This window comes from Miniopterus natalensis, chromosome 19, assembly GCF_054644295.1.
Source record: "Miniopterus natalensis isolate mMinNat1 chromosome 19, mMinNat1.hap1, whole genome shotgun sequence".
NCBI lineage: Eukaryota > Metazoa > Chordata > Mammalia > Chiroptera > Miniopteridae > Miniopterus > Miniopterus natalensis.
This window is the reverse complement of record NC_142099.1, coordinates 4,895,321-4,901,639: the sequence shown is the minus strand read 5'-3', so window position 1 is coordinate 4,901,639 and position 6,319 is coordinate 4,895,321.

Here is a 6,319-nt window from a genome sequence, read left to right as displayed (position 1 = left end):
GCCTCCACCAGCTCGCCTAGCGCTCTCCACCTGCGCCCGCGGGCCCCGCGCGCCCCGGGCCCTGCCGGCCCCCCGACTCCCGAGGCGCCCCCCCCGCCGCGGCGAGATCGCCCACCTGCGCCCGCGGAGCTGCACCCCCGGCCCCGGCCGCCCGCCCGCGCCTCGCGTCCCCGCCGCGGCCGCCGCTGTCGCCGCGGCCCCGGGCCCAGCCCCACGCTCCCGCGCCTCCCCGGCGGGCCGGCGAGGTCTGCGGCGCGGCGGCTCATTACCATAGACCTGCTCGCGCCGCCGCCGCCTTAAAGCGGCGACGCCAGCCGCACCGGCGAGGTGGGCCCCACCCAGCGCCCGCCCCCGCACGGATGCTCTAGGAGTCTCCTCGTCCAGAACCCCCATCCCGGATCCCTACCTCCGCCTAGAGAGGAGTTAACCACCAGACCGCAAATGATAAAACAGTGGCCCCACGCTAAGTATGCTTAGAGATTTTCAAAACATTTTGAAGGGCTCTCAAAAGCCAAGTGCCCACCTCACACCATCTATAACTGCTGACTGCCTCTGGCTGCTGAGAGCCCTCGACGCCGTCCCCTCCCACAGGTCTAGGGTCAGGCTGAGCTAAAATGGCCTTTCTCAACAGTACAAAGCCTCCTCCATCTCCCAGGGACACCCCACCTCCCTGGGAACGCACAACGTGGTCCCGAGCCCCTCCCCTCATCAAGCCGTGGTCTCACCAAGCTGCCCTTTGGGGTACCCCCCCCCCCCCCCGCTGAGCACCACCTGGGCTTTTCTGGGGGAGGTGAGCTGGGAGTGTGGGGGCAGACGCCAGATGGTATAAACAGGGTGATATCGTCAGTTCTGAACCCCAGAGAGGGTGCAAGTTGCACAGGGTCAGGAGGCTGGCTAAGGGTGGAGCCGAGCTTTTAACAGGATCCCGGTCCTAGACCACTGCCTTTCACTGCCCACAGGGCCTCTGTCTGGGGAGATGACCTCTTGCCCCTCCTTCCTTCACCATCAACATCCAGCTGTCACTCCCCTCCTACCCACAGCTTGGTGAGGAGCACACAGCCCTGCCCAGCACACAGGGCTCCTGAGCCTCTTCACCTGCAGGCCTGTGGACTGGACCTTCCACTTGAAAGGGGTGGGGGATTCCAGGAGTCCCGGGGGGGACGTCCCAGTGTGGAAGCTGACCATGAAGAAGAGGCAGGCAAGGGGGCTCTAGGAGGGGATCCCCTCTCTTATACCCCAACCAGGGCCACCATCCAGGGACTGCAGGGCCAACTGGGTGAGCAGCAAGGGGCCTGGTTGCTATAAGGGCTGGCTTGGGGAGGAGGCCAGGGCTTCAGTCCAGCCCCACCACCCTCTAGCTGTGTGGCCTTGGGCCAATTCCTGTGCCTGAATTTCCCTTTTGTAAAATGAGGGGTTTGGATAAGGTCAGTGGTTTTCAAAAGTTTATTTAGCAGCAGAGTCCTTCCCCCCGCCCCCCCCAATAAAGTATGAAGTAGAAGCTCCAAATATAAAACAGATGGGCCACCCTGTGGAACCTGAGGGTCTGGAGGAACCCATTTTGAACCAGACACTCCCTTCTCCCCAGGGGAAAACAAAGGAGATGGGCCTTAGGGACAGCAAGAAGGGTAAGGGTTAGTCTACATTCCTGGCAAGGGTGAAGGAAGAAGGGTGGAGGACCCATGGCTTAGGGGAATCCCCTCCCCTTTTATCAAGATGAGTTTTCTTCTTCTAGTCAAGGCCAAGGGCAGCTCCAGAGACAGAGAGGTGGCTCTGCCCTTCTGGACTTCCTTTGACTTTGTGGTTTGGGAGGATCTTGGGGCTGCGTAGGCATTTTGCTCTTCACCTAATAGCCATGTGGTGCGGAGAAAGCTCAGAAATTATACCATCTGTTAATTATCCTTTGCATCGAGGTTGGGTAATGAGACTCATTTCTGCTGAAGGCTCAAGCCAACTCATGGAGAAACTGCGGCTCTCCATTCATCTCTCTCCTTTTGTACTGAAATGAGCTTCTGGGTAGGAGAGAGCAGCAGCCTTGGCTCTGGATCATGGGACGTTGCTCTGGAGCCTAGCACGGAGGCAGGGGTTGCCATGGGAGGCATGGGGCAGGCGGGGCCCCTGCAGGTGAGTGGCCTTCCTGCCAAAGGGCAGACAGGTTGAGGGATGCAAGGAACCCCTCCCTTCATCTCCAAGCACGCTTGGCAAATAGTCCTTAATCCACTCCCCACCCTGTCCCCAGGGGCACAGGACAGAGCTGCCTCCCCAATCCACTCTCACCTCCTCAGCTATTTCTACTTCTCAGAAGCAGGAAGGAAACTTCCAAATCTATGCATCACAGTCTCAAACCAGGGCTTGCCCTGGCGGTGTTCTCCTTGACCCCGAGGGGAAGGGCGGTCTACTTCATGGAACTTTCCAGCTGTAAGGACCTTTTAGACCTCCCTCCTACATAGGAGAAAACCAAGGTGCAGCAAGATCCTGGAACGTGTTCAAAGGGAATTTACTGCTCTTCTAGGCCAAGCCTTCCAGTTGACCGTGGAGGTTCTGGGAGGAAAGTGACCTGTTGGGATAGCCCCATGGTGCCTGATCCTGTTTCTGGTCTCAGTGCTACTTTATAAAAGGCACGGAGATGGGCAGGGGTGAGCCCAGCCAGGTGGAGCTCCAGACACTGTCGCTCTGGGACTATGGGGTAGAATGGAATGGAAGGTGACCAGGAACCAGCAGAAGAGGCAGGCCTTGAATGCCCAGTCCATTTTCTCCACTTTTCTTTGCAACTGGAGGGGTTGCTCCTTGAGGGTGGGCACCGCCATTTTTCAACCGCCCACCCCATGCCTGGCACAGAAAAGGCACTCAGAGTCCTATGGATTCTTCTTGTGGTTGCTTCCCCTTCAAACCAGTCTTCACCCAAGAGCCAAAGTAATCTTTAATAAGTATTTTTTAGATTTTAAAAAAACCTCCCCAGATTTTTTATCTTGGAAAATGTCAAGATTCAGAAGAATTGCCAAAATGGTGTGATGCATCCCCAGCGACCTTCCACCTAGCTTTGATAATTTTTGACACTGTGAGTTCTCACAGAATTTGTGGAGAACGAAGTGAAAGTGAGGTTAAACATCCTGGCACCTCAACCCTCTGCCCTCAGGGTGCAGCTCCTAAGAGTCAGAATCAGACCCTCTCCCACATCCCACACGACCCCTGCCACCCCCACTCCCAGAACACCAGCCATGATTCCTGGTATCATCTATCTCTGTCTCTCTTTCTTTGGATTTTGGGTATTGATTGGTTGAAGAGTCCAGGCTAGTTTTCTTGTTGAATGTGCCACAGTCTGGATTTATCTGATTAGAGGACCCCTCGTGGTGTCCTCCAGAGAGTAACCTTGTAAAGTCAGAATCCGAGCATGTTGCTCCCTTCCTGAAAACCTTGCACTGGGCTTCTCCGTTGCACCTTGAATAAAAGCCAACTTCCTCATATTGGTCCACAAAGCCCAGCAAGAAGAGGGGCCCAGCCTCTTCTTACTCTTACCCCTCCCTTCACTCTGTTCTGGACATCCTGGCTTCCTGCCAGCTGTTAACTTGGCAGTCTTAAATGTTTCCTTCATGGCAGGTATAGCAATTTGTACTTACATGAAGTATTTATTTCTTCATTTACTTGGTTAACATCTGCTTTATCCACAAGCAAGCAGTAAGGTCCAGGAGCAGGGACAACACGTATGCCTTGGAATCCTAGCACCCGGCATGGTGTCTGACACATAGTAGGCACTCAGTAAATATTGGTCAGATGGATGGATAGATGGATGGCATAGACGAGTGACCAGGTGTCCCGCCATTCCTGGAGCCACCCTCTGGGAGGCAGTTGGGTCTCTAGGCTCCCCTGTGGACAGCCCTGCATTCGTTTGCTTGAACCACAGAATGGCATTCCCAGCAATGCCAGCTGCAGCCACGAGTCCTAGGCCTGACATCCCAGCCAATTACATAGACTTTCTCTGAGGCTCATTAAAAGATGGTGTTGGATACCTTAACCCAGTGGTAGTTTCGCCCCACAGTGCCAGCGTTGTTCGCCGAGGGTGGCTCAACAGGCCAGCGTTCCATACAGATGCACAGCTCATCTAAGATTCCACTGAGATCATTTTTGGCTCCCGAGCACAGAGGGGAAGAGATGGAGCCTGGGGCTGAGCCATGAGCTCAAATCCCAAAGCAACACCTTCACTATCTTAGTTGCTCAGTTTATCGGACAGCCGAGGGGAGAGTCCGAGCCACACTCTGGGCACCGGGTAAGGTGTCTGGTGGGGCAGCAGGAGCCGCTTAGGGCAGCAGCCCAGGAGGAACCGGCTGCAGAAGGGGCAGATCTGAGTGAGGTGGGGACTCAGTGGGACTGTGAGAGGCTGGCCACCCGGGATGAGGAAGGGGTGGTCCAGGGTGACGCCTGGGAGTTTGGTTTGGGTGCCTGAACACCCAGAGGAGAGTGGATCAGATAAGAAGTTAGACTTGGACTTTTGGGTTTGCCATCCTGGTGGTGGAGAGGCTCAGCGTGGCTGTTGGGAGCTAGGGGGCTGGAGCCGGAGATGCATGATCTCCTGAGCTCCTGGATTTGGGCTCCGAGGTCGAGAGAACGCAGAGGAGCCGGGAGAGGCTCCTGCCCACCTCTCTGGCCTCCCTCCCGCCTCCCCCTCCCTCTGGACCCCAGTGCTCAGGCCTTCCCGCTGCTCCCTCAGCCTGGAACAGTCCTCCTTCCCTCCGAGAGGGCGGAGCCTGGCACGTCGGGGAGGCAGCAGAGCCTAGAAGCTGCGTGTTTATCTTGGAGGGGACAGAGCCAGTGGGGTCGGCCGCGCCAGCCGGGGCAGGGCGCGCGGCGCTGCTCGGAGGTGGGGAGCGAGCCTGCAGGTACGCGGAGGGGGGGGCGGGGCGGGGAGGGACGGGACGGGAGAGCCGGCCGCGCGGGCACCCAGGGGCGCCGCAGGGAGCGCGGAGAGGTCCAGGGCACCGGCAGGCAAGGGCCGGCTTGGCACACACAACAGGAAAGAAAAATTATTTTTCTCAGAGAAGATGGAAGGAGGAAAGATCGAACGCTGTTCTAAACGGGTGCTAAATTCTTTCCTTCCGTCGGCTTCAAACCACCAGCCTCCCTGGAGGATCAGACCTCTTACGCCTCCGGGAAAGTCCGTTTCCAGGCCACTCTGACTGCAGGTCTGCTGGCGAGGGGCCCGGCCAGCTCTCCAAAATGCGGGGCTCGGCAGGCCACCGGTCAGAGCAGCGGAAGAGGGGCTGCCCTTCCAGAAAAAGGGGCTTTCTCAGGATCAGAGGTGCCTGGGACCCCCTCCCTCTGCCGGGCAGGGCGGGGACCTGGCAGGGTGGGTGGCTGGGTCTCCTCCTTTTCCGCAGGTGGATGGCAGCTCGGTCCGGGTTTTCTGCAACAAGAACCTGCCTGCAGCGCCCCCGCCCCTTGGGGGGGCTCTTAAAAGGGCAATGTCAGAAGCAGAGGCGTCAGCCCCACCAGAACTCCCCCCTGGAGACGCAGGGTTGGCCCCTCCTTCTGGGTGCATCTGGGAGGAGCTTTGGGGGAACCCCACGCTGGGAGGTGGGGTGGGGGTGGAGCAGGCCCCTCTCCTGGCACAGGCTGTGACATGCAGCACATTTCTCTGGGGCCCATCCCAACTCTGCCAGTCAGGCTCTTCCTGGGAGAGCAGCCAGGGAGGTTTGGGGGTGGGAGGAGAGGAGGCTGTCTGGGGACCCTGGGTAAACCAGAAAACCTTCTGGGAAGGAAAAGCGGGACAGGTCACAGGGAAAGTTCCCAGGAGTGATTCCACCCCTGGGGCGTGGTTGGCTCCTTGGGGGCTAACTGACCCTCCCAACAGATGGTGAGATGGTGAGCGCTGGCAGGCTCCTTGGGCTCCTGTTTGGTCCCACACGTTGCCCTCTTTAGCATTTCTTTCTGGAAGTCTGTCTCCTGGTTGTCTGTGTCTCTTGGTAGAGGCCTGTGTCTCCTCTCTGGCCTAAAGCACCCAGACCTGCATTTTGAGCCCTGAATTCCTGGGTGTGGGAACCAAGGATTGGTGAGGGACCCAGGGCTGTGACTCACTCCACTCAGCCTGTGGGGGTTGTTTGCTAACTTAGGTAGCTTGGGCAGCTGGGGTTCGAGATGGGGCAGGTCAAGGTGCCAGGGATGAGGGTATCAGCTATGGATTGCGGAGGCAACTGCAGGGTGGAGTCCAGGTTATCTGGGCCCAGTCCCAAGTGCTCAGCTTCCAGGCCAGCCATTCCTAAGCAAGGCTTGCATCAGCTCATCCCATTGCTGCAGGGAAGCAAAGAGTTGGGTTTTCAGCTCACACTGG